We start from the raw sequence: 27,835 nt of genomic DNA, 5'->3' as shown, positions 1-27,835 counted from the left end.
CTCTTCAGCAGGGAACCTTACAAAATGCAGTAGAGTTCAAGGTACTGGAAAACCCTGAATTCTGTGGTCAGAATTCCTGGGTGTGGAACTGGTAACCTTGGGCAGATTTCTTAACCTCTACAGCTGTCGTAGTTTCTTCACCCATAACATGAGGGTAATGCAAGAGGCTGTTTCAAAGATTCAGTAAAAGAATGTATGTCACCCACTTAGCTCGGAGCCTGGCATGTGGTAAGAATTCAAGGAAGTTAGCAGCTATAAAATTATTACAATAAATGAGTGGCACACAGCAGTGCTTGGTAACTATTTCTTGACTACCTGATTATACCTTATCTCATTTAATTCTTACCACTAGTGTGAGAGCTAGGTGTTACTTTCTTCCATTTTTATAGATGAGAAAATTGAGGTTCAAAGACACTAGTCACCTGGCTAACATCATAAATTAAATAGAAGAGCTGAAATTCGAACCTATGATTTTCTGATTCTAAGCCCATGTACTTTTTACCACACTTGGGACAGACAGCCTACTGTCATTTTTTCCCCCTGCTTTTGGTAACTCCTACAGTCACCTGACAGTTCTTGGAAATGACTCAGCAGTTTGGCTAGGCCAGCACAGGACACAGAATCCTATGACTTTTCCCATGGGCTAATCAGACCAATAGAGGTTATGGGGATTTCTTGAAATCATGGAGGAAGAAATTGTTACTTAAATGTCTCAAACGTCCAAACCAGCCTCAACTAGGAAACCAGCCTAAGGCAACGTACCTCAGACTCGCGATCACAGGCATTTGTGCATCTCTCACTTTACCCAGAACAATTCCTGTCTACAGGAACAAGTGATTGTTGAAATAAGTGGACCCAGCTATGGTACAAAATACATGCATGTCTGGGATCAGAATATGGTCTTGAGGTCTTTGTAAGAAATGTAAATTCATAGAATTTGCTGTGGCTGGTCTCTCTCAATATGGTGTATATAACCCCTCTCTTTTCATGAAAGGAGGCAAGACTCCCCTTTCCACTTTTAACTGGAGATGCCACCCTCACAGGCTGACAGACACACACCCCTCCCTGTGAGCACTGGAGAAACACACTGACTGTACATTCTAAATTAAAAATACAAACATACGAACAAACAAAAATCAAAACAAAACAAGGGGCTTCCCTGGTGCCTCAGTGGTTGGGAATCCATCTGCCAATGCAGGGGATGTGGGTTTGAGCCCTGGTCAGGGAAGATCCCACATGCCGCGGAGCAACGAGGCCCGTGTGCCACAACTACTGAGCCTGCGCTCTAGAGCCTGCGAGCCACAACTACTGAGCCCACATGCCACAACTACTGAAGCCCGCATGCCTAGAGCCCGTGCTCTGCAACAAGAGAAGCCACCGCAATGAGAAGCCCGCGCACCGCAACGAAGAGTAGCCCCTGCTCATCACAACTAGAGAAAGCCCGCGTGCAGCAATGAAGTCCCAATGCAGCCAAAAATAAATAAATTAAATAAATAAATTAAAAAACAAAACAGAACTAAAAAGCCAAATCTCCTCTGGTTAAAATAGCTTGATACTCCACAAACTGTTATTTTAGGTCAGAAATTTTTCCCATGAGAGAAGGGAACAGCACAAAACTACAAGCAGAAAGGCCACTCACCTATATACACTCTTATCCCCTGAGAACAGAATTATGGAAATGACATGAGATTTCCTTTAGTACCTATTTATCTTCAAAAATTATTTGACGAAAATCCTGGTGTGCCCCCAAAAGAATAAAAGCTGTTTTCAGATCCCAACTCCTTCATGTTGTAACATGAGCATCTGCTGGAGAAGGTCGTGTGTCCTTCAAGAAGATGTGTCCGTAGGGTGACCCATGAGCTGGGCCAGGGCAGCTGGAGGCCCCTCACCCCTGCACCTGTCCTTGGAATATACGTTCTTCCCACCGTTATCACAGTGGGAGCCATTTTCAAGGATGCACCCTTGAGAGAACAATGTGTTGTGGGGACCATCTGGATGGTGTACATGACTGAACCCCATTAAGGCCTCTGTACAAACTTTTAAGATTCTGGTGGGTGGGCGCGGAGATCTCCTCCTCCTCCGGTGCCCAAGATAAGTCTCATACTGAAGTTCCCTCTCTCTTAAGCTTTCCACCTACCATTCTGGAGTGGCTGCCTCTTTCTTTGGTTTCTCCTTGCTTTTCCAGCGTGGGGTTCGGTTTACAAACCAACAATTGGCCAGGCAGCCAGGAGACCGAAAAAAAAAAAAAGGGCCTTGGGAAAGAGGCCTCTGTGGAGGAAATCCCAAAGTGGCCATTGACCTGAGAGTGGGTAGGAGTGGCCAGATGTTAGCTGCTTATGGACTGCCAGGTGAGTAGCAGGATGCCCCCAAAATGCCCGCTGGCCTGATGCACTTGTTTGGGGAGCTGTACATAGCGCACTGTGGCAAAAATGGGAAAGGAATGGCTGTGCAGTGCACTGGTGTCTGCTGTGGTCAGTTCAGGTGGACACCAATGCCCAACGAGAGCTGGAGTTAGAAAGCTGGGAGGAAATAATTTAGAGAAGGACACGTGGGTGTCCACGACTCTGCTAGCTTTGGGGGCTGGCAGACAAGGTGGGGACGGGATAAGCAGGAGAGCTTAGCATGCCTTTTTGCAAAGCCAGGAGGACACAAGGTGACGCAGACTAAGATCCAGCGCTCGTGACAAAGCCGGCTGAGATGCTGAGAGGCTGAACCTCTGAGAAAGTGAGGAGAGGGAGGGGGAGGATGCTATGGCGACTGGCTGTGAAACAGACCAAGTGCCCCATGCAGTCGGACCCCTAATATGAAGGAAGCGTGTACACTCTAATTACTCCAGACTTCTGGTAATAGAGAAATAAACCCCCAAACTCCTAAGAGAAAATTTGTATTCTTTCTCCATTTCTTGAAGATGTAAATCTTATCAGGTCTTTGAAATATAAACACCCCAGGAGATAATAAAACACTGCCCACAGAGAAAGAAAAAAAAGAATAGAGGCTTTTAAAAATACAGACTGGTATAGAAATCTAGTCCACAGCCTCCACAAGATTACCTGTCAAAGGCAAATACAAATCTAAAAAGCCTTCTCCACAAACAGTAGAAAATTCTAGCCATTTGAGTGAGTTGGATTCAACTATTATTTATAAACTAATGGGTTTTGTATTGTTTACATGATTCATGGCTAAAATTTTGGAATGAAAGCTATAGCGTTTCTGTGTGTGTGTGTGTGTCTGTTTATGTATATCTATAAACGGCATGTTATGTATCTGTGATATTTTTCTACCTCTAGATGATATTTTAAAAATTAATTTTTAAAAGAGGCCTATTTACTTGGCTTAAAGAAAAATAAACTTTAATATCAGTAGTATACTTATATAAAACTAAATTTTCTTTCATCTGCCAGAAGGACAAGCTTTTCTTGGAATATCCATCTGTTTTTGATAAGATTGTGAAAAGGTACTCTTTAAAGTAATTTGCCTAGAAAACAAAGATTCTGTGTTTTATTAAAACAAGTTCCTGTGTCTTTATCAGGTCTTTGATGACTTAAGAAAACGTGGAGTCTCCTCTATTAAAAAAAATAAGTTCTTTTGCAAGTATGTAGCTTTCTGTATTTGCCTTCAGTCACTGTCACTTTTGGTTAGATGGATAACTAAGTATGACCTATGAGCCTATTTAATCGAATTTTAAAATCTTTTGATACTTTTTTTTTTTTTTTTTTTTTTTTGCGGTATGCGGGCCTCTCACTGTTGTGGCCTCTCCCATTGCGGAGCACAGGCTCCGGAGGCGCAGGCTCAGCGGCCCTGGCTCACGGGCCCAGCCGCTCCGCGGCATGTGGGATCTTCCCGGACCGGGGCACGAACTCGTGTCCCCTGCATCGGTAGGCGGACTCTCAACCACTGCGCCACCAGGGAAGCCCCTTTTGATACTTTTGATAAACTTCTCCAAAATCAAATTCTAAAGCAAGTCTTTTTGACCTAGAACTTTGGAATTTTCCAGAAGGCTGATGGAACATCTCAAAATATTTGTTCTCTCTCCTTATAAAAAAGAAATATTAAACAAATTGGGCTCATTTGATATATTAAATTACATGGAAAGCACTGTCAAATAAGAAATGATGCCAAACTTCAAGTTACATTTACATGATATTCCTAAAATCTGATATGTATGTTATCAATCATAATTCTAATTGTTATTTTTAAAAGGATGTAAGAGAAATAACCAAATTCCCTTGTCAGTTGCATCATAACGAACTCTTATCACATCTTTAGCTATGGCCTTTTTTAAGCCTTTTGTCATTTACAGACAGTCACTGTTTTATTCCGATGCTTTTGCAAAAGTGTTCCTACAAAACTGCTTCATTTTCAGGGAGATTCATAAAAAAGACTCTGACGAGTGTAAGCTTCTGATAACTCAGATCAACTTGCCTTCACGTGGCAGGGGCAACAATGCACCTTTCAAGGGCTTCTCCAAGGCTACCTGCACAGCCCCACCATGCTTCAGGGCACGGCAGCCTGAGATCTGCCCCTGTTCTTCTTCCCACATCAGTAAAACGGGCCCATTTCACTGATACAATGTTAACACGTGGAGACTGGCCTCCGCTGCAGGACCCTCTGCAGACTTTGCTGGAACATCGGTGAGGGAGAAGATGGGTGGGGTCCCCTCAGAACATCCAAGGTCCAGCCACCCTCGTAAAGTTTTGGGGGAGTCCTCTGGTTGGGTGAGATGTGTGCTGTCCCAGAAGTTGTGATCGGTAAGATGTGTGCCTATTCAACCCCTATGAACATGAAGGAGTTGCAAGCCTTTGCAGGGATTTGGGGTTTGGGAGGACTTTTATTCCCCACCTTTAACAGGGCCTCCGTCCCTTTACCAGTACATAAAGAAAGAGCATGTGTGGGACTGGAGACCAGAGCAGCAAGCTGCCTTCTGGACGGCAAGAATACCAGTGAAGCAGATGAAAGCTCTGGGCATCCCCCAAGCAGGGCTACCGTCTGCGTTAGATGTCTGTGACTTTGGAAAGTACAGGGGGGCATGATGACTGAAGGAGAGAAAACCCCCAGGACTGCCCTCTGAAAGGTGGCAAACACCTGATACACCACCATAGAACGACTCCTAGCAACCTACACAATTGCTAGAACCTCTCACGAAGAGACAGCATATCACGGTAAGAACTTTCCTTCCTATCAAGGGCTGAAGTGAAAATAGGCTCCAGTGATCCCCCGTCATGGCTCAAACTCCCATTCTGACTAAGCGGCCTGTTTACAGCAGAGAAGCACCCTGCCTGCCAGCCCGCTGCCTCTAGAAACGCAGGTGCTACGCAGCCCTGTAGATCCTCCAATGCCCTGTTCCTGTGGTGGTCCCTGCGGCTGCAGAGAAGGAATGAAAGAAATTCTGTCCGATGCCCTTGAAATACAGGGACTTGGTTAATGCTTGTCCTATGTGTTCTAAAAAGTGCCCAAGGCAACTGCCCAGAGTCTGGGGCCCTCCACTGGGAACTTCCAGCCAGTGAGGGATTGGCAAATTGATTACATTGACGCCTTCCCTCTAAACATGCCTGGGCTTATGTGGACACTGCATTTGGCCTAAACCAAGCTTTCCCCTGTCACTGTGCAAACCAGGCTCTCAGGGGAATTAAAGAGGCTGAGTATCACCTACAGATACCTTCACCCAATAGACCGTGATTGGGGATCACATTTCAAAGGTCATGTTATGCAAGACTGGGAAAAGAACACAGCATGGGAGGGTCCATCTCCCGCATAACCCACAGGCAACAACGCTGACAGAAACGGAGAACGGGCTATTAAAGCAGCAGATTAAATTACTAACAGGTAAAACCACCTTGGCTGGGTAGACTAAAGTACTTTCCCAGGCTTTAATACATCTGAAGGATCAGCCAGTAGGGCCCGTTGTCCCATAGGCCAGACTGGGAACCCCTGCCAAGACACCCAAGGCTGTTACGGGCATGGAAATCACGGAAGCGCCACTGCCCTGACTCTCACCATGGATCAACGTGCTGTGCCGCCGAGACCACCAGGCCCCATCACGCCTGGGAAACGCAATGGGACGTTCGCTGGGATTTGCAACGAGACGTCCCACTGGGATGGGTGAGTTACTTCACACCCCTGGGTGAGGGGGAACCAATCTCCACCGGGACCCCACCGGCCGGCTGCAAGCGGGGCTGTTGGAAACACACTGCACCTGGCATGGAACACGCACCTTGGAAAGAGGAGAGAAGATGGGGGTCCCGGTCGGGCACGCCCCCCCCCAGTCCACCTCCTCTCGCCAGGCAGAGCTGCCTCCCCAGGCCGACAGGCATGGTCTGCACCGCCAGGTCACGTCCCTAAAACTGCCACCTCCCGCCCGTCAAGGACAGCTGAGCATCTTTTCCCACGGGGACGACCACTGGCGCCGTCGTGGTTCCTCTCTCGGCCTAGAGGGCGTTATGGCGCACACAGAGCCCCTACTGAATCCACCCAGCCAGGCGTCCGTGACAGCCCACCAGGCTCGTCTTTACCACACACGACAGTGTCTCTAATGAGAAAGGCCGTCCTCCCAAATAGGATGACCTCGGACGTGATTACTGCCTTGCCAGGAGGTACCTGTGCCCTTGTCCAAACAATGCCGCAGGCAGAGCTCATTAACAACTCCCGGGAAATACAAATAGAATCTGGGTCATAAAGCCTAACCTTGTTTTTTCTCTTCCTTCGGGCTTAGTCTAGTTTCACGTGCTCAGAGCGTGCCGAAACTTTGCACCCGGGCGGGAGTTCCTAGTACAAAATGGCGGCGCCCACACCTCCGCTCGGCGGGCCGTGCTCAGAAGCTGCGCACGACACCTCAATCCAAGATGGCGCTGGCGGGCCGTGTGCAGAGAGGCCGCGCCCATCGCCACCTGGAGCCAGAGCCGCACAGCTGCCCCCGCCCCTCGAGAACTCCGCCTTGTCCTCGCGAGAACCCCGCCCCTTCCGCCCGCTGACAGAACCCTGCGAAGCAGACCGTCCGCAGCCGAGCGCCCGAGGGCTTGTGCTCGAAGGTGGAGCTCACACCTCTCCCATCTCTGTTCCAAGGGTAACGCTTACCTTGGCTTCTGAGCCGAACTTGGTCTCCTTCTATTGGCGAAAAGGATGCTGGGCAGGAGGACCCTTGCTGGGCCCTGACTTGGGAGGGCTGGTAACAATCCCTGATGAGTCCGCTCCGGTGTCATCTTTATTCAGTCCCATGAGGAAGGTCGTGAACACCCTGCGTGATCAGACCCCCCAGCCTAGGGGACTTAAGAAATCAGTGGTTCCGGCCGTGGGGCTCTTGGTGGGAGAAACTGTAACTTATTTCGGGAATCTGTGTTTCCTCTCGCCTGTGCCTGTGGCATCCGCCTCCCGTGCAGCCGCATAGCTGCCGAAGGGTCCACCTCCATGCTGATGAGACCCCTCACTGATGCCTCAGGGCACCTCGTGGGGGGCGTGTGAGACTGTGGGAGCCGGTGCGGAACTTGGAGGGGGTCGCGGAGAGGGTGTGACCGCCTGCTGACCCCCGGAGCTGGATCCGGGCAGTGGGAGGCTCCTCACCCCTCCCCCGTCCTTGGACCGTACATCCCGCCCACGGGTCCCGCGGTGGGAGCCATTTTCAAGGATGCGGGCTGGAGCGAGCGATTTGTTATCAGCTATGGACTGAATACGTGCCTGAAGCCCGTTAAGGCTTCTAGACGATCTTCTAAGATCATGGCCATGGATGTGAAGACCTGCTCTTCTCTCTGTGCCCAGGACAAGCCTCGCATGTAAGTCCCCTGCTTCCTAACCCTGCCACCGCCCAGCCTGGAGGGGCTCTTTCTTCGGGCCCTCCTTGCCCTCGGGGTCCCATTTCAGACGTCCCCCGGGAAAGGTCCTGAGGTTTCCGAACCTATAGCATCACCCATGCAAACCGGGTCAGAGGAACACGCATCCTGCCTGGTAAATATTCTACTGTGGAGTGTGACCCCGTGGGACTTGGCCACCCGGACACCAGTTTCCAAAGGTGAGGGCCAAATGGAGAATGCTCTTAAAATAGCTTCTGGATTTTTATCTGTTGACTTTAAAAAAGGTATTTACAAGAAGTGTTCATTTTAATTCTAAACGTAAATGATCTTATTTTACTCTTCAGTGCGGTTGGCATTGACGTGCCCTGGTTTGGGGAAAATTCTCAGTGGATTCTGTTCTTACTGAGGATGAGCCTGGGGAAGCACAGCGCTTTCTGCACCTTTGTCTTTCTCCAGGGGGAGGCGGTCTCAGCGATCATGTCAGCAGGTGCCGGGGGCGTTAGGGAAGCAGAGAGCTTCAGGTTCAAAAGCCTCAGGTTTCCTTCCACTCGTTAGCTTATTCTGGGGCTAGACCTATACTCTGAAGAGTACTGAATCTTACTCTGAGAAATAGTTCCCTAATGTTTCTTTTGGTATCAGATATTTGCAAATGAAACTACTGTGAAGCGTCATCATATCACGTTCGGTAGATTTTTACGTGACTTGTGTCTGCTTAAGTCTATGGGAAGGAAGTCTATCTACAACATAGGTACATGGCATAGCAGATATGGGAAATATATAAATTCCACTTTGTAGAGAGGGTCTTGTACTCATTCCTGTTACACTGTAGAATCCTGCTTCTCAGCTCACCTTGGGCTTTAATTTCAAACATGCAATGATACACTTGTTAATTTTTGTAAAGGAGATTTTTAGGTCAGCCTTTGAAAGGGGAACATGTTCCTGCCCAAAGAATAAATCAAAACGGACATTTGTTTATATAATCAGAAATGTGTCTGTACAGCTCTACCCTGAAGCTGCCTGGAGTGCTTACTAGCATAACTAACACTAAGAAGTAGCCTTCGTCGGTGAACTTCAGTAGAAAAGGAACCAGGGAAATAATCACTGATGGTTTTTCCTCCCGTCCCCTCCCTTCCCCCCCCTTTCTTTTACTCCTTTCTTTTCTTTTCCTCCCCTACTGTTCCATTTCCCCCCTCCTTTCTTTTACTCCTTTCTTTTCTTTTCCTCCCTTACTGTTCTCTTCCCCCCTCCTTTCTTTTACTCCTTTTCTTTTCCTCCCCTACTGTTCCATTCCCCCTCCTTTCTTTTATTCCTTTCTTTTCTTTTCCTCCCCTACTGTTCTCTTCCCCCCTCCTTTCTTTTACTCCTTTTCTTTTCCTCCCCTACTGTTCCATTCCCCCCTCCTTTTTTTTATTCCTTTCTTTTCCTCCCCTACTGTTCCCTTCCCTCCTCCTTTCTTTCCTTTTCCTCCCCTACTGTTCCCTTCCCCCTCCTCTCTTTTCTTTTCCTCCCTCACTGTTCCCTTCCCCCCTCTTTTCCTCCCCCACTGTTCCCTTCCCCCCTCTCTTTTCCTCCCCCCACTGTTCCTTTCCTCTCTTTTCCTCCCCACCCCCATTCCCTCCCTTTTCTTTCTTTCCTCCTCCTCCTCCCTCTCCTCTTTCTCCTCCTTCTTCTTTAAGAAATGACATAATTTAAGGCACTGCCACAGATGATTTAAAACATGTACTTACCTTTCTATTTTGGAAATGACCTAAAAGGAAAAAATGATGTAAAGGAAGAAAACGACAGATTAGAATAGTTCACCTTCTCTGTGTGAGAAGGAATTTTCTGAGCAGAAAGAATGGTCTCTAGTAGCATGACAGGACGGTAGCTGGAGGCTCTCTGTTCATTGTCAGGGTGATGTTTGGTCCTGGTTTGGAAAATGAAAAGATAATTTAATTGTGTGTGTGTGTATGTGTGTGTGTGCGTGTGTTTTAGCAGAATTACCCCCATAGTGCCATGGGGCTGGCAGAGTAAGGATCTCGTCCCAATGGCCTAAGGACATACAATTATGGAACCGGAGGGATGTGTGGTGACTGCCAGCCAGTCTGGAACTTCGGTTGTATTCACAGCAGCCCATTCAACACCCTTAATCCTTGCCCAGGCGGTAGACCTCTTCTGTGTTATTTTGACTTTCCAACCCGAGGTGGTTTTCTTCCCCCAAAGGCAGGTAAGAACAGCTCCATCAGGTCAGCAGGAAAACATGAACAAAATGGGAGAATCTGGAATTCTATTCCGGAGAGGTCCCGTTTGTCTATGAAGTTACACATATCTTGAATAGCCTGGCCTGTAAAACAATGAGCAAACAAGCAAAAAATAAATAAGAACCAGAAACAGAAAAAAATAAAAATAGTAATAATCAAAACAAACCCAAAACTGTCCTCTGCTTCTCTGGGTTGCTAATTTTTTAACATAATAAAAAATTATTATAAAAATAAGAGATTTTCATGAAGGAAATGCAGATAAGCAAGAAGAAGAAAATGAAAATCACCTCTAATTCTAGCATTCAGAAAAAACATATAGTGTTTACATTTTGGGGAATGGACTTTCAGTATGTTTGTGTGTGTTTGTGTGTGTGTCTTTCTCTGCTTTATGCATCCAATACACACAATATATAAATTTATATAATATATAAAGTTTACAAAATATATATTTACAAAAATGAAACATTTTTGCTTTTCTTTCTCTTAATAAGCATACCCATCCTTTAATAACTGCAGAGTATATGATTGAATAAATATATTCTTGTCACTGGCCATTATTATTGGATAAGGTGTTTTTCAATTTTTCCTTCTTATTAATTATTTTATAAAAGTGTCTTGTAGCCGCATCTTTGTGACGTGACCGATGTTTACTTAGGATAAATTCCTAGAAGTAGGATTTCTATGTTAAAGGTTAAGAATATTTTAAATAGCATTTAAATCTTTAACATTCTATCAGGAGCAGTGTATGAGATTGCCCAGTTTCATTTACTATTCCTGAGTATAATCATTAAAGTTAAAATATCTAAAAGTGAATTGTTTAAGAAGAATAACCAGGCAGTTTAATGCTGCCATTTTGAAGAGTCCAACTTCATTGCAGAACCAAAGGTCTCTTTCAGGAATTCACTTGTTACCAAATGACATAGAATTGTATTCAAGGCAGAAGTCCACAGTGGTCTTGCCAAAGGGTTGTACATTCATTTGTAAGAAAGGTCACGTCTTTCTGGCTTAATTCAAAGGAGCGGAAGCTGGCTTGCTTCCAGGTAGGATATCCTGATTGGAAGTCAGCTCCGACATGCAGCTTTGCTCCTTCCTTACCATCGTTTGGTGTAAATTCCTTAAAGAGGAGTGTGGTGTCTACACATGCTGGTTTGCACACACACAGTGCGACAGACACGTGATCTACTTCAGTCACCCTGTGCCACTTCGGGGCCCAAGGGGAGGAGGGATAGGAAACAGGCTGGGAAAACTGGAAGTTCTTCCTGGAAAATCCATATCAAATGTTAGTGTTTGGCCCACAGACAATTACTCCATCTATTATTCCTATCAACAACAGTGAGTAGTAATTAAACAAAATCACGTGTGCCTGCCAGCACTACATTACATGCTATACAATATGCTTAGGTCGAAGTCCTTGCTAGACCTTTCATTGTAGCCTTGAAAATGATGTCTTGAACGTTTGCAAAGCTCTTTAGAGTTGACAAAGTGTTTTCACATCAGTAAGCTCACGTATGGTGCGCTGTCAGGTTTGGTGGCGCACTTGCAAAGCTCTTTAGAGTTGACAGAGTGTTTTCACATCAGTAAGCTCACGTATGGGGAGTTGTCAGGTTTGGTGGGGCTTTTCTGCTGTTACCTGTCTTTGAAAACTGCTCCGTTTTGGACCTTCTGGAGATTCCTTGTGTTTCAGGTTTGTGATTTAAATCCTTATGGAAAAAGCAATGATGGGCTCGAATCTTTTATCCTATTTCTTAACGGGCTGCAATAAACTAGCAGATGTGGGGAGCTGTTATGACACATTTAAATAAATAAAAAATGCATAAAAGTCAGACTGGGGCAAGATATGCTTTCATTCAGTGCCTTGTCCCCTGGAAGGCAACAAGAAAAAGTCCTGTGGGCCCTGGATTAGAAAAATCCCCAAACATCTTCCATGCATGGCTGGAAGTGTAAGACTTGGTGTCCTGGCTCTAGTCCAGGGCAAAGGGGAATTTCAAAAGCTGGTTCACATACTTGTAATTTTCCAGTTTGAAGCACACACTTCCTATCCTGGCCATTTGTGCTGTCTGAGAGCAGCCAGCAAACTGGTTGTGAAGAGGGCAGAAGCTTCTTGATATCTTAAAACCATAAAGTGCTGTGGATGTTTTTGGATGAAGATTTCAGAGATGATTAATTTTGTGACCACTCCGTGGTCATTAGTGCAGTTCTAGACTTACAGTGTTTCGTTAGTGTGGTTTGCATTATTAGTTTACTTGGACAATCATGAATTATTGATGTGGTCGTTCTACGATGGGGAAGCCTAGTAAACTGGAGGAAATAAAAAGGCATAGATTTTTGTTGTTGTTTTTAATCCTAGTTTATGAGCTGCAGTGCTCTACGTGCTTGGGAAAGCTACAGCAAGATTTGTTAATTCCCAAAAGGAGATGCTGGTGCAAAGGGCAAGCAGAGGAGTCCCAGAGGGTCTTCGAGCAGCAAAATTGTAGCAGGAGCCACAAAATGATTGAAATGGAGGATTCTCGCAAAAGTTAGGAGGCAGTGGGTTAAAAAGATAAAACCAAGAGCCATTTGACTCTGCAGGTTAGGAATAGCTTTTAAAAAGCTGGAGCTAAAACTAAGCCCGTGCGCCACAACTACAGAGCCTGAGCTCTGGAGCCCGTGAGCCACAACTACTGGACCCGTGCGCCACAGCTGCTGAAACCCGCGCGCCTAGAGCCCGTGCTCTGCCACAAGAGAAGCCACCGCAATGAGAAGCCTGCGCACCGCAGCGAAGAGCAGCCCCCGCTCGCTGCAACTAGAGAAAGCCCACGCGCAGCAACAAAGACCCAACGCAGCCAAAAAAAAATAAAAAAATAAAAAAAAGCTGGAGCTAAGTGCTAAGAGAAAGCTCCCAAGAAGAGGGGCACATGTGGTGTGTCCTACCTGGGCTGCATGGCCGTCATGGGTGCTTGGTGGGTGTCGTCATGAGCGGCTGCTCTGTTCATTGGCTCCTGTGACTGGGCAGAAATCCCAGGTCGGGGAGGGGACCGGAGCAGAGGGTATTTGCTTAAGAAATGGATCAGTACTTTCTCCTTTGAAAAAACTTACAAATAAAGCCACAGCCTTGTTGGTTGCTACCCTCAATCCCAGCATTCTCTCCAGATCTGCTTATCCTTCTGGCTGGTTTCTGTGCTCTTTTGTGATTTTGGCTTTCAGTAAATGGTACCATAACACACACATGAACTAAAACTTGCTTGAAGCATGGCCAATGTCTCATGAAGCTCTTTCCATGTCAGTTGATACAGAACCATGTTTTGTTTGAAACTGCTGTGCTGCATCCCACGGAATACTCTATGTATGCAGTCATTCTGCTATAAATGGATATCTAGGCTTTTCTGATGACGCCTGTCCAGTAAGAACAATGTTGTGGATTCCAGGTGTGTGCTCTCAGTTATTTTCTGCCCAGGCAGGGAGAGAAGAAATGATATTCCAGGAATGTCTAAGATTGGTGGGCTGGGACTGTCAGACACATTTTTTGGATGTTTATTTGCGTGAGTAGACCTCCTGCTTAGCCCGAGAGGCCCCACTAGAGTATTGACTGATTTGTGTGTGACCAATCAGAGGCCGCTTGTATAGGACAGTTAGATTATTATATTAACATTTTTCTGTTTTCTCCTTTCTGTAAGGGTGAGAGAAAAAGTAATTTTTAATGTATATTTTAGACTTCAGTGAGAACTTTCTTTTCTACCCACCCTTTTATTATTTCTGGTTTTCAATACAGGTATACCTCCTTTTGCTAAAATTCTATTTATTGTGCTTCACAGATATGTAGATTAATAGAAACACCTATGCAAACTTAATGTTTTGGCATTAGTTTATGGCAAAGCTTAGAACATGTTCTTTACAGCCAAAGGTGTTCATGTTGATTTCTGATTTTTAATGACTGTGTTGCCTTCTTGTTCTGTGGCTGACACTTGACTGATATCCGGGTACAACATGTGTGGATCATTTGAGCAGCCATAAAAGGTGTTGATTTTCCTCCTAACGTCATTAAAAGAACAAATCCGATTATGGAGAATAATGATTTGATCACAACATCCGTGAAAGAATAGAGGACCCACTGATTAAAATGACCTGGTTTTAAAATATTTATTTTGTTCATGGGTTTTAATGATTTATGTTCTCATCTGGCAGAAAGGGAACATTTGCCTGCTACCAAGTTGAAAGCATTACAGGTAGTGTTATTACACAATGACCTATGCAGAGGGGGATATTTCATTTAAGTCTCTACACCTTCTATGTCATAAAATAAATATTAGATGTTTCAAAAATAATGAAAAATGGGCGTTGCCCCGGTGACTTCGCTTGGTGGCCACCATTTGAAAAAGAAGAGCGAGTTTAGTTCAGATGATGTGAGAGCAAAGGGTACAGGCGAAAATCGACGATAAAATTGAATATAAATCCCTCCCTCCTGAAATCTCTAAGGGCAGAGTGCATCTGGTCTGGTCGAACACGTTTGGGGATTTCAGATTTCTGAAAGGTCAGAAATTTCTCATTAGAGTGATTAATTGGCTTTGAATTTTGACACTCAGATGTAACTTGGAGTTTTGGGGGAATTTGATGATGACGTTTGATGACTTTCTTATCTGGGAAAGAAGGTGTGTTGGGGACTGCTGTTATGGAGTGGGGTGATTCTTTCTGGAAATATCCAACTTTGATTGTACTCATGCTAACTTCCTGAGCGCTGCTTGAAGTCGTACCATCATGGTAAATTCTTGTGTTGCTCATAATCTGGCAGGGGATCATTGCCTATTCCCTGGCAAAGAGGTACGGCATTTCCAGTTACCCAGGTGTAGGAACAAGAATGCTCTTGCACCCATGGGGCTCAGCTCAGCCCTGTGCAAAGGAATTGGCCCCTTTGGAGTCCTTTTTGATTTGCCGTGCTAGTTTGAGCAAGGGGCACTTGAACAGGCTTGATTCATTTTTGTTTATAAGAGACAAACAAACAGACAACTCCCCACCATTGATCAGGTAATCAACAAGTGTTTATGGAGTACTTACTGTGCACTTTCAGTCCTGCCACGTGCTGTTGGGAATGTGACAGTGAATGATCAGGAGCTGCTGAACTACCTCCCTTCCCACCCCATCCTCTTCAGGCAGGGCCTTCCACTTATCTCTACTGAAAGTCCCAAGTCAGATAACATTCAGGACCACATCCTGCCTTCTCAGAAACATCTAACACATCAGGAGGGAATACAGAGGCTGGCTCGCCATGGGGCTCTGGCCTTGGGACTGCTGGAACTTGGCTCCTTGCCCATCCTTCTTGTCTGCGTCCTAGACCCTTGCTGGACAGCTTTGTTGCTGGTGTTCCTGAGTCCCCTTCTGGCCTCTCCAGGGTTCCTACCTGTCCACATGTCGCCTCCTGTCAGTTCCAAGTCAGATTCCCAGCTCCGCTGTCCTTTGGATTCAACTCCTGTCGACTCCAGAATCTGCCCCTGTCTTGGCCTCGCTTTGGTGACCCCAAGTTTTGCTTTGGGCTCTAGAGTCTGCCGTTTTTTCAGCTCACAGCCTGATGCTGAGCCATAGATTATATCTTTTATGGCTTCATCCAGCTGGTCCCAAGGGGAGGGTGGGCAAGAGGACATGAATGTCTTGTTCAAAAATTATTACCTCTTTAGGGAAACTGGTCCAGAGTTTCCCTAAGGGATCTAGCTTGTCACTTGAGGGATCTACCTTGTCACTAAGTCTATGTAGGCTAGATTCTCTTTCACGCTTCTTGTGTTCAGTATTAGTGTTTGCACCATGCTCCTCGGCATCTAATGCCAGCTTTCCCATTTGGAGGTCTGCCCAAGGCTACAGTTAGAGAAATAATGATCTCACTGGCCTCTGTATGTATGTGATTATTATAGCTTAGTCTATAAGGATACGTACAATCCTTTTTTAAAAAGTTATAATTAATTTATTATATATAATTATGCATAATTATGCATCATATAGTAAGGTGCTATGATAGGAGATAGCAGTCATAATATATAGATATATGATTAAAAATAGAATGTATAGGGGCTTCCCTGGTGGCGCAGTGGTTGCGAGTCCGCCTGCCGATGCAGGGGATACAGGTTCGTGCCCCAGTCCGGGAAGATCCCACATGCCGCGGAGCGGCTAGGCCCGTGAGCCATGGCCTCTGAGCCTGCGCGTCCGGAGCTTGTGCTCCGCAACGGGAGAGGCCACAACAGAGAGAGGCCCGCATACAGCCAAAAAAAAAAAAAAAAAAAAAAATGTATAATACGATCCCCTTTTTATAAAAGTAAATAATGAATGTGCATATGTATATACATTTTCAAAAGCATGGAGGGAAATTAAAAAACGTGATAGTGACTATCCTCAAAGTAAGGTTACAGATGACTTTTTGTTTCCTTCCTGTTGATGAATATAGTTTTAAAATTTTAGAAAACCTGTATAACTTTGTAATAAAACAAAATAATAAAACTCATTTAAGCTATTGATCAAGCCAAACCTTTTGCTGACCAAACAAAATCTGGCTGTTTTAATTAGGACGCATACAATCCTTTAATTTATCTGACCTCAGTTTCCTAACTTGTAAAATATGGTTATAGCCAGCTTATCTGTCTCCCAGGATGGTTATTGTAAGTCCAAACTAAAATGTTCTACAAGTACCTTCTAAAGGAATTAGAAAATTCTAAAAGCACAATTAAAGAGCTATAGAAATAAAATAAATCATCTTCATTCTCAGAAGTCTAGAATGGATGTCTTTAGGGTGATTTTTGAACCCATCCTCCCATTGCTTCTTATAAAATAGGAAATCACCCAATGAGAGCTCCTTTTTTTGAGGGGGGGGGCATTAGTCTGTGAATCATAGATTTATTTCTTCTAAAGTGACAATGAAATGTAAAGAGAAAGAAAGCCCAACTGCATAAACACATCTATTTCTATTTTAAACTCCAAGTGCATCACCCAAACCACAAAACCCCGGGATCAAATTTAGCTCCTTCCCCGCCCATGCCCAGCCCTCGGGCTCTCCCAGAGGTGAACTGCTGGGAAAGTGTCTGGGCTCTAAGCCCAGGCTGTTTAAATGGCTTCTTCCTCTCCTCCCCCCACGCCTTCCCTCCAGCACACCTGTTTGCAGATCCCTTTCCTCTCTGGCCCAGGCGTCTTGATTCTGGTCACGACCACCTGTTAAGGATGACGCAGATTTAGCCCTACGCACATCCTCGCCTTGCTGCTGCCTTCAGGGTCCCAAACCGTGTTGATTCACCCCACAGGACATTATTTTTAGCCTTTATCTCTTGGTGGTTTTGTTTTCTTTCCGCCACCTTTCGACCCAAGAGCTGGAAATAAAGTCCACCTTCCATAAAGACGAGAAAGTTGTCAGCCTTTTCCTTCCTGCTCACATGAAAGGCCTGCCCAGTGGAGCCTGGGGAAGATGCTGAAAATGTCTATTCCCTGGTCCCGAAAACAGCCGCACTTAGGAGCAGGTTGCATCTCTTCCTTGTGTACTGAGCAGAGCAGTTGTCTGGAACAGGCAGCTGTCCTTTCAAAGGGTCATGAAGACTTGCAAGGGCAGTGAAATAAAAGAAAACCACATTTTTCTCTCCTTTTGATCGTGCTTGCTGGATGCAAACATCTGCGTGAATTTGAGTAGCCTACTTCCTTTTTTTGAAGTAATTAAAAGAAATTCACAGGCAAAGAGAGAAATGATTGCTTTTGGCATAAAACTATGTGAAACAATGGCTTCCTTGGACTGGAGACCTAGTTTTTACTATGGAATAAAATAGGGGAAGGTGCTTTGTAAATTGTAAAGGGCAAGGTGTATTAAAGGGCTTGAAAATCATAGTTTGTTATCCCTGATTTTGAACTGAATGTATGTGTATAGATAATTCAAACAGAAGAGAAAGATATAAAAACAAAAGTGGAAAATGTATGAGTACCCTATATCCTTTTCAATCCAGGAATCCATTACAGGGCTATTAAAATTCAAACAATTGCTTTTTGATGAACTTTTCTTTTCTTTTTTTTTTTTTTTTTTTTTGTTCATCAATATTACTGCAAATAATTTCCTTGTACTTTAGTGAATTTTTCTATCATTATTCTTCAAATTAAGTTATATATGTGAAATTACTGATGCAAAGGCATACACATTTAAAGTTTTGATATACGTTGACAGTCCATCTCCCAGAAGACTGTAGCCACTTACAATTTCTTCAAAAGTATGTGAAAATTTTCGTTTCCTCAAACTCTTGCCAATGGAGGGTTCATCTTCTTAATCTTTATCTTTCTGACCATCTTTGTTATTGGGTAGCTGGAATGTTCTTACGTGTATTAATGAGCTATTTATATTTTGTCCTTAAGGAAATGATTATTTTTATCTTTTTCCATTTTTCCCCTGTGAGGTTATCTTTCACTAATTGACTCATAAGAACCATTTTTCTATTGGATATTAGTTTTTTTGTCTTCTGTGTGCAGGTAACTTTCCAGTTTGCCATTTGTCTTTCAACCTTATAATGGCTTTTTTGTTGCCGTACACTTTTATTTCTTTTTTTTTTAAGTAGCCACACCTATTAGTCTTTTATGATTTCTGCTTTTTGTGTTTTCCATTCGATGGCTTACCTTGTCGCTGGATGTAAAGCTTGTTTCCAGACAGGTTTTGGAGCCAGGCAGAACAAGTTGAATCCTCTCCTCTGTCTCGTATTGACGGAGACTCAGAAAGGTTAAATCACTTGCCCAAGTTTGTATATGAGAATAATAATATCTACTTCACAGCATTGTTCAATGAAATACAGTGGGCTTAGGTCTTAGGGTTCAGCACTGGACTGAACCCTAAGTTCAGTCCTAACCCTAGGTTAGTTTCCTTTTTTGCTTTCATCTCCAAAATGAACTGGAAACAGTCAGTTTAGTTCTGCTAAAGGAGAGAATGACCAGACCAGAAGATCTTTTTCACTAATCTTCCTTCCAATTAATAAATGCCCTGCAGAAGTGGCTCTAAGGATAGATACCAAGGAACTGCCCATCTGTTCTCTGTTTCAGCATCTTTCTCGGTTGTGCATGAAGTGAGGGAAGGATTGAATCAGGGGACATTCTTCTGTACGAGGATCTCTATAGATTCCCCTCATTTTCACAATCATGATCACTTTGTATACGAGGAAAGCAAGACTGAGAAGAGGTAAATAACTTACCCAAGTCACGAGTCTGTTAGATCACCATGTTTGTGGATTTCCTGAGGATAATTTGAAGCCACATGACAAGCATAGATTTTCCAACTGGTTCCTCTTTCATGACTTGAAGTTGGGTCTGGGGGAAAGAGCCTCTTGGCCAGTTATGTGTCAGTGTGTCCTACTAAATGACCCAGCCTTACAGTGATCTTGTTTTTCTCACTCACTCTTTACTTTTTTACCAGCCAATGACTCCTCACTTAATTCTGTGTGTTTCAGTTAGTACTCAGTTTCAATCTATTGTTTGACACATATGTGGGTGGTCAGAAGATTTTCACAATGATATTGATGGTCTGTCCTTGAGAGAAGAAAAATGAGAAAAATCTTTGGTCAACTCTGTGTCATTTTATACATATTATGTTATTTAGTTCTCCGATGTATCTTATAAGATCTGTACTAGCATTCCCATGTTAGAGGGGGTCAACCAGGGGCTGGATGGAGTAATGTAATTTATCTCGGTCACAGAACTAACAAATGGTGAGAGCAGGAGACAGATAAAAGATGTGCTGGAACACTTTCCATCATTTCACACCCTCAGTGTTTTCTTCTTTTTTCTACCTCTTTCCTAGTACCTCTTCCTTTTGGCTGCCTCATATTAGAATCTTTCCCGTTTGCCACAGTACATATACATTAAAAACATCCCAAGTAATAATTCACCAATGACATAAGATGTTATTCCAATAAGTGTGTGTGTGAGTGAGAGTGAGAGGGAGGGAGAGAAGGAGGGAGAGAGGGAGAGAAAGAGGGAGAGATTACTTGCCTATGAAGGTGAAGCTTAATTTTTAAAAAATGCTTCATGGTGAAATTTCAGGAATGTGTTCTCTGCTTATCTAGCAAAACCTTCCTGGGACTCTCTGAATCATAAGAGGGACTTTTATTTATTTATGGAGGTTTAACAAGTTAAAACCACCGTCATCCCTAGAGATGTAATTTTTACACCACGGAAACATGTGAATTTCGAGGCAAAGCTTGTTTTCCTTCCTTTGCTTCTGTGTGACATTGGTCCTAGTAAGGATTTTCCTTTCATTTAATCTAGATTTTTTTGAGTAATGACTTTGCATCATTTTTGCAGCTTTGAGTGAAGACTCTCAGGACTCCCTTTTCATGGTTTTTAGTTTGTATAGGGGGCGGCATGTTTGTTTGCAAATCACTCTGTAAATCTAGTGTTTACCTGAATTAAACAGCCACCTTAGTGTGATAGAGTCTTACTGAGGACTTTCAAACTAGGGAGGGAAAATGTTCAAGGCTTTACGTGCTTTAGGATACAAAATAGACTTTTAATTGCATTTATTTTTAAGTCCTGATAACTTTGTAGGTGACCTCGGCATGTGTGAACAGCATGGGCCAAGAAACTGTTTTTTTCCGGCTTTCAGACGTCAGATTGCTTCCTTTCACACCTTGGAATGTCAGAAATTTATTAACTTCTCTTGGAATATTATTATGGTGACAGTGGTATTCTGTTTACTTGTCACTGAGTAGTTTTCCAAACTCAGTTATCATAAAAATATAAAGGCAACCAACTCCCCCCCACTTCCACCACACGTCACATCAACAAGAACAACAAAATCAACCCTTGCTGTCATTTCTGTCACAAAGAAATTTTACACGAACCTTCTCAAAGGCTAGAGATTTAATACCAAAGTGCATTGTGACATTTGTAGGATGTGTCTCAGCATAGACCAGGGAAGTCAATTCCCTAAAAATTTGGGAAAAAATTCACTGTCTCGTGGAGTAAACTTGATATGTTCCATTATCTATTATCTGTTCCATTTCATTATCTTTTAAATTCCATTGTCTATGAAATAGCAGTCTTGATAGAGGGTTACAGGTTTTTATTAAATAGTTAAACAAAAGAGATACTGGTGGCAGAAGTATTTAGTGCCCAGGGAAGTAATGAAGTAATGTAATTTATCTCAGGTCACAGAACTACCAAATGGCAAAAGCAGTGCTCCGTTGCTTCCATTTGTCACCCTTGTTTGCTTGTAAGTTGGAGCCATTGACCAGTTTTAGCCAATGGGACGTGAGCAGAAGTGCTCTCGTGGTACCCTCATGCCTGGCCAAAGAAGCTCCTCCGTGACTGTCCCGTTCTCTCCTCCTGTGTTGTAAAGTCTCTGGGAGGTGGATAATGGAAGAAGTCTAGAGACACTTCCTGGAGGAAATCCTGCTCTGCACCTCTGAGCAAGAAATGCGCACCCACCCGTGTCCACCTGTCCATGTGTTGGGTTTTCCTTGTTATCTTACCATTGAGTCAGTCAACCTATTGGACATTTCTCCAATTTGTTTAATATCACAATGATTATCTGGATTTTTATCATGGTTCCAAATATCGCCTTGGAAACTATCCTGGACGTGAAGACTTTATTTCTGCAATCTTACAATTCTTACCCCAGTGATTCAGATGTATATTTGGAAAAGTGTTGGTGGCAATGTTTGGCAGTTCTTTGTGTTACGCAGAGTGTTCCTGTAGATGTTGAAATGCCCAGACAACCCCAACAATGTGAGGGCTGAGGAGCAGTTTCCCTCCAGAGTTACGCATTTTGTGCACAACACAGGGTAGGAGAAACACTCCTGAGCATTGTGCCTGGAGGAGGGTGTCATCTGAAATGATGCCCAGTAAGAGAAAATCAGTTTAGTTCAAGTTGGTCTTTGGAACTCAGCCCTGGAGGAAATTTTGCCCCAATGATCTGTCGCAGCTGTTATTTTTATGTCTTGATCCTTACTGTCTGTCAGACTCCTACCCCTCCTGTGTATGTACATGTGACATTATCCCACGTGGGCTGTCCCTTGTAATTGATTTATTTTCCTAACTTCTCCTTAGAACAAAACTGTCCTCTATGTCATTCCTCCAGTGAACACCTAGTATTATTAATTAGTGAATTAATTAATTCATTTGCTTATCAAATATTAACTGAGCACTTTTTGTGTGCCTGGCATTAGTGCCAGTGGTGGGTTCTGGTCCCAAGTGATTGCTCTGTCCCATGGATATTTGTTTCCTTTTTTCTTTTAACTGTTTATTTGGAAATTATTTCAAACTTAGAGAAAAGTTGCCAAGTAGTTCCCATGTTAAAAAAAGAGTTTCCTTCACCAGGTTCCCCAAATGTTAAAATTTTACCACATTTATTTATCATGCATCTCTTTTTCTGAACTTTTTGGGAGTAAGTTGCAACAAACATGATGTCTTTGACCCTGAAATGCTTCAGTTTATGTTTCTTAAAAATAAGGATCCTCTTACATGACTACAGTGCAATCATCAAAATTGGGAAATTAACATTGCTATTACTGTTATGTGGTCCAGTAGTTGGCAAGTATAGATGGCCATCTATACTTGTAAATAAAGCTTTATTGGAACACAGCCATGCTCATTTTTTATGATGTGTCAGTGGATGCTCTCTTCCCACAAAGGTAGACTTGAATTAGTTATGTCAGAGAACAGATGGCCTCCAGAGCTGAAGGGATTTCCTATTTGATCTTCTAGAGAAAAAGTTTTTGATCCTTGATCTAATTAAGAGATCTTATCATATTTCATCCTTTGTCCACAATGTCTTTCATTGCAAAAAAAAAGAAGAAAATTTTTTTTCTAGTTTGGTATTCTGTCCATGATCACATGTTACATTTAACGGTTATGTCCATTCTCCTTCACTAGAAAGCAGTTCTTTACGGTTTTTTTTGATTCATCATGACCTTGACATTTTTGATAAGTGTAGGCCATTTATTTTGTAGATCATACCTCAGTTTAGGTTTGCCTGAAAATTCCCTTGATTGGATTTTTTGTGCATTTCTGGAATGAATACCCCATGCAACTTAACAGGAGACATTCAGTGTCTATTTTTCCCATTACTGGTGATGTTAATTTTGGCTAAGGTGGTATCACTCAGATTTTCTCCACTGTAAAATTAACGTTTCCTTTGTATTTAATCAGTTTTTTGTGGGAAGATATTGTATGTAGATATCCTTTTTTTTTCTTATCAAATTTTCACACAATAGTTTTAGCATCCATTGGTAATTCAGCTTTATAACAATGATTACTGCGGTGGTTGCTAAGAGTGAATTTTTAAATTCCTTTATTCCTCTGTATTTTTTTGTTTGAATTGTATTGATAGAAAGAACTTTCCCTTCATTATCTATCTATCTATCTATCCATTTGTTTGTTTATCACTATGAACTCATGGATTTTTAATTTTATTTTGTGGTTTTAATCTGTTACTAATATTGCTTATTTTGGTGCTAAAAATGTTCCAGGCCTTTTTTTTTTTTGCTTTAAAACTGATTCATTAGGGAGTAACTTGAAATACTAGTGGGCAAGCACTGTGTCTGTACAGACATCACCTAGTTTAGTGCCTGGAAGTATTAGGCACTCAGTGAACAATTGTTGAACACTGGTCCTAACTCAAACAAATAAATCCCTAAGTGTAGATTGTTAGACACTGTGGTAGCTTGAGGAAGACATACTTTGGAATAGTACTTCAGTACCCTTCAGATATTTTAGCCAGCTTGAGTGGAAACCATGATAATTTTCTTTCTTTTTTGATTCATATTTTACAAGTGGCGAGGCTCAGTTTTCTTCTTGGCCACGCTGCAAGCGTGCAGGATCTCAGTTCACCAACCAGGGATCGAACCCGTGCCCCCTGCAATGGAAGGGTGGAGTCTTAACCACTGGACTGCCAGGGAAGTCCCGAGGCTCACTTATTTTTAATTTAATTTTTCTCACTTAAATTTTTTTTTTATTGAATGAAAGATTTTTTTAAATTCTGTGGTGCTTCTCAATTTTCAAAAGTTTCACACGCATGATTTCATATAATCCTATAATAACCCTTTTTCCCCCCTTACCCCTCTCCCCTCCTCTCTCCCCACTGGTGACCACTAGTTTGTTCTTTGTATCAGTCTCACATTTTATTTTTTTTTGCCACATTGTGTCTCTTTATTGAAGTTAGAAAACTCTCAAAAGTTACACTGTTTATGGGGCTTCCCTGGTGGTGCAGTGGTTGAGAGTCTGCCTGCCGATGCGGGGGACATGGGTTCGTGCCCCGGTCTGGGAAGATCCCACGTGCTGCGGGGTGGCTGGGCCCGTGAGCCATGGCCGTTGGGCCTGCGTGTCCGGAGCCTGTGCTCCACAGTGGGAGAGGCCACAACAGTGAGAGGCCCTCGTACCACACACACACAGAAAAGTTACACTGTTTCTATAATCATGAGGGGGGGTTTACAGTTACATATTTGGGCATCTCTTTTTTATTTTATTTTTATTTTTTAAATTTTTATCGGAGTATAGTTGATTTACAATGTCGTGTTAGTTTCAGGTGTACAGCAAAGTAAGTGACATAGGCATATACCCACTCTTTTTTAGATTCTTTTCCCATATAGGCCATTACACAGTATTGAGTAGAGTCCCCTGTGCTCTACAGTAGGTCCTTATTAGTTATCTATTTTATATATAGTCGTGTGTATACGTCAGTTCCAATCTCCTAATTCATCCCTCTCCCGCACCCCATACCACCCGGTAACTATAAGTTGGTGTTCTGTGACTATTTCTGTTTTGTAAGTAAGTTCATTTGTACCATTTTTTTAAGATTCCACATATAAATGATATCATATGACATTTGTCTTTGTCTGACTTACTTCACTCAGTACGATAATCTCCAGGTCCATCCATGTTGCTGCAAATGGCATGACTTCATTCTTTTTTTTTTTTTAATAAATTTATTTTTATTTATTTTTGGCTTTGTTGGGTCTTCGTTGCTGTGTGTGGGCTTTCTCTAGTTGCAGTGAGCGGGGGCTGCTCTTCGTTGTGGTGCGCGGGCTTCTCATTGCAGTGGCTTCAGTAGTTGTGGCTCTCGGGTTCTAGAGCGCAGGCTCAGTAGTTGTGGCCCATGGGCTTAGTTACTCCATGGCATGTGGGACCTTCCCGGACCAGGGCTCGAACCCTTGTCCCCTGCATTGGCAGGCGGATTCTTAACCACTGCACCACCAGGGAAGCCCTGATTTCATTCTTTTTTTATGGCTGTGTCTCACTTAACTTTTAAGACTCTGAAACCTCCTTACAGGAAACATGGCTTTTCCTAGACACATTGTAGTTCTAACTCAGTGGGAAGAATTCTGAATTCCCTCATGGTCTAGAAACTACCTACTTTTATCTCATTACTGGAGAGCAGTTATCCCCAGGGATTCAGGAAAGGTTTTTACATGACTCTAGAAAAACTGATTCAAAGTAAAAGCAGTTCTCTGTATTTTCAAATCTCTATTTTCTGAAATCTGTAAAAACTAGTCCCAAGAATTATCCTAAGAAATCATGTCCCCCCCATCCAACACTATCCCTCCTCTGGCGCATTTTCTTTCCTAACTTACCCACAAAGGGAAAGGTGACTGGTCACGCTCTGAATCTTGCTGTTAGGGTTACTGTTTGTGATTTGCCTTTGAAGTTAGTGAATGGGTTGGCAGGCAAAGGGGCTATTTTGGAATTATAGGACTGTTGCTTCAGACTGTCTCTGCCTGGAAGGAAGCCATGAGTAGTGAGGAGGAAATAGCTGGGCAAGCTTCGAGGAAGCATAATGGGTGATATTTTCCTTATTCCTAAGTCAAGGCTTAGCTTTTACCGTTAATAACTTGATAACTCAGAGGATACAACCTTGTCATTCATTTCCTTAAATAAGTGGCTTATACAAGCATGATGTGTATATGTTGGCAGGCATTGAAACGTGTGACTGGGCTGTAGTGGGACTTCCAGATGGTCAGTTTTTGTACCTCTGTGAGCCTCTGTCTACCTGCTACCCCCCTGAGTCTGGGAGGTAGAGTTGAGCACAGATCGATCTTCCCTTTGACTCTGAGGCAGAGCAGAGCAGAATCAGTAAGTTAAGTGCAGAGTTAAGCATCCTTGCTTTCTGATGAGCTCACGAATTGCCATTGGAAGTAAAACTGGTCCATTGCATCTCAGTTTTGGAGATAAGTTATCCGAGGAGGTAACAACACTTCTCCCGTTAGGAGAATGCAAAAAGTTATTCACTCTGTTTGGATAGCTAAATCCAAGTTGTTCTTGGGAGCAACATGATGACCATGAGCTATGTGCAAAGCAATCTGGAAGTCACTGCAGAGAGTGCCACACATTCATTGCTTTTCCAGGGAGGTTAAGGCATTGCACTGGTGTCTACAGCGTCTAACTGTTGGAATTCCATTTAGCATCTCAACAGTCCACCCTCTACCATCTTTGGCGTTTTGTTTTTGTGTTTTGCTTTCTGAACTCTCCTTGAGCAAGAATGCTGTCTCCCCATATAAATGGCCGTGCCAGATAGTGATAGCCACGAGCCTTGGAAACCGCAGCCAGGTGGGAGATAAGCCCTGACAGCCTCCCTCCTATTCCTTAGCAGCAAGAGTCACACACAGGCGGCAGGAAGCGGCTTCCAGGAGGGTGCACCCTGCGGAGGGGACGATAACAGCGGGAGAAGCACCTGCAGGCAGCGGCCCTTCATCCAGGAAGAAAACAGGATCTAAAACATAAACAACATCCTTGCAACCGCAGCGCGTGCACAGCTCACACCGGAGTTGGTCTGACTCCATTCTTCCAAGACTCTCATGAGAATCTTTATTGAAACAGGAAGATGTCAGGAGATGAAGTTTCACAATTTCCGGTGAACATCATGAAAGAGTTTTATTATTGCTCTTTTGGTTTTAAGCACACGAGTGTGAGCAACCAGGCCAAGTCTACAACGTTGAGCCTGTTTTTTGTTGAATAAAAATTTAAATGCCTCAGGACTGACACGATTTTAAGGGAAATGATGTAAATTGGAACAAGACAAAAAAAGGAAAGGATTTTGAGGATCTCATCTTTCCAAAAGCATCTCTTCTGAAGCAGATGTTATCTTTGTTAACTGTCGTATGAACAGCAAATGATGACATTGATTCAGTGTTCACCATGTTCAGGCATTGTGCAAAGTGCTTCCCGTGTGTTATCTCACTTAACACACTGGGCAGACTTCTGCACAGAGAGGTGAGGTAGCTCTCCCAATGTTGCACAGCTAGTGAGTGATGGCTCCAGGATGGGAACCCAGGCAACTCGGCTCAGAGCTAGCTCACATATCCCTTACAATCTTTGCCCATCCGTACGATTCTTACTTTTCAATAGGCATTGTATTGTATCCATACTCTTCCGTAAATACCCTGCAATTGGTAAATGAACATTTGTGATCACCATGTTGATTTTGTTTATTAAAATTATGAGTCACCCTTCAGTGCTAGATTCAAAGTACCAATTACAGTTTATGCCAAAAGTCTTTCCTGCAATGGTGCAGCAGTCCTGATGGCATTGAGCCAATGCCCTTTACAGTGTTTTTAGGGATCAGGCCTAAGAAATAAAGAAAGGAGGAAGAAAACAGATCGAGAAGGTACATGTCAAAGTAAAATGCATCATTCTTGCCTCTGAGTGGGGTAACTGTCATTAATTTTAAAAGCACTGCCACAATGGACGTCCCTCCTGGTTCCAGTTCTCAAAGCAGAGCCGTTTTTCGAGCTTCAGCTGTTGCTTCACTTCGATTGCTCCTGGCATTTCTGGAAGATGTGAACTATTCAGGAATTAAGGCTGTCAGAAGTATGTAGATCTATCCTGCCATCTTGAAAATGCACCCACCTGCCT

The 27,835-nt window shown here is 43.4% G+C and overlaps 2 protein-coding genes across 13 annotated transcripts in view; one reads left to right on the top strand and one right to left on the bottom strand.

The window, feature by feature from the left end:
- The window catches only part of ABCA5 (ATP binding cassette subfamily A member 5), a 266,045-nt gene extending 259,241 nt beyond the window's left edge, over window positions 1–6,804 (bottom strand). For both annotated transcript variants that reach the window (XM_079906169.1, XM_079906175.1), the window contains exon 1: window positions 6,682–6,804. The gene's annotated coding sequence lies outside the window, so the exon portion shown is untranslated. The remainder of the gene's footprint in view (window positions 1–6,681) is intronic.
- A 165-nt stretch (window positions 6,805–6,969) lies between these two features.
- Window positions 6,970–27,835, top strand: part of KCNJ16 (potassium inwardly rectifying channel subfamily J member 16) — a 453,090-nt gene continuing 432,224 nt past the window's right edge. For 9 of the 11 annotated variants that reach the window (XM_079904098.1, XM_079904097.1, XM_079904094.1 and 6 more), the window contains exon 1: window positions 6,980–7,763. The gene's annotated coding sequence lies outside the window, so the exon portion shown is untranslated. Of the gene's footprint in view, window positions 7,764–7,838; window positions 8,000–27,835 lie in introns of those variants that run through there. The other 2 variants (XM_079904089.1, XM_079904099.1) reach the window with 2 other exon arrangements.

Source organism: Stenella coeruleoalba, assembly GCF_951394435.1.
Source record: "Stenella coeruleoalba genome assembly, chromosome: 19".
Classification (NCBI taxonomy): domain Eukaryota; kingdom Metazoa; phylum Chordata; class Mammalia; order Artiodactyla; family Delphinidae; genus Stenella; species Stenella coeruleoalba.
This window is presented reverse-complemented; position numbering and strand designations above follow the sequence as displayed.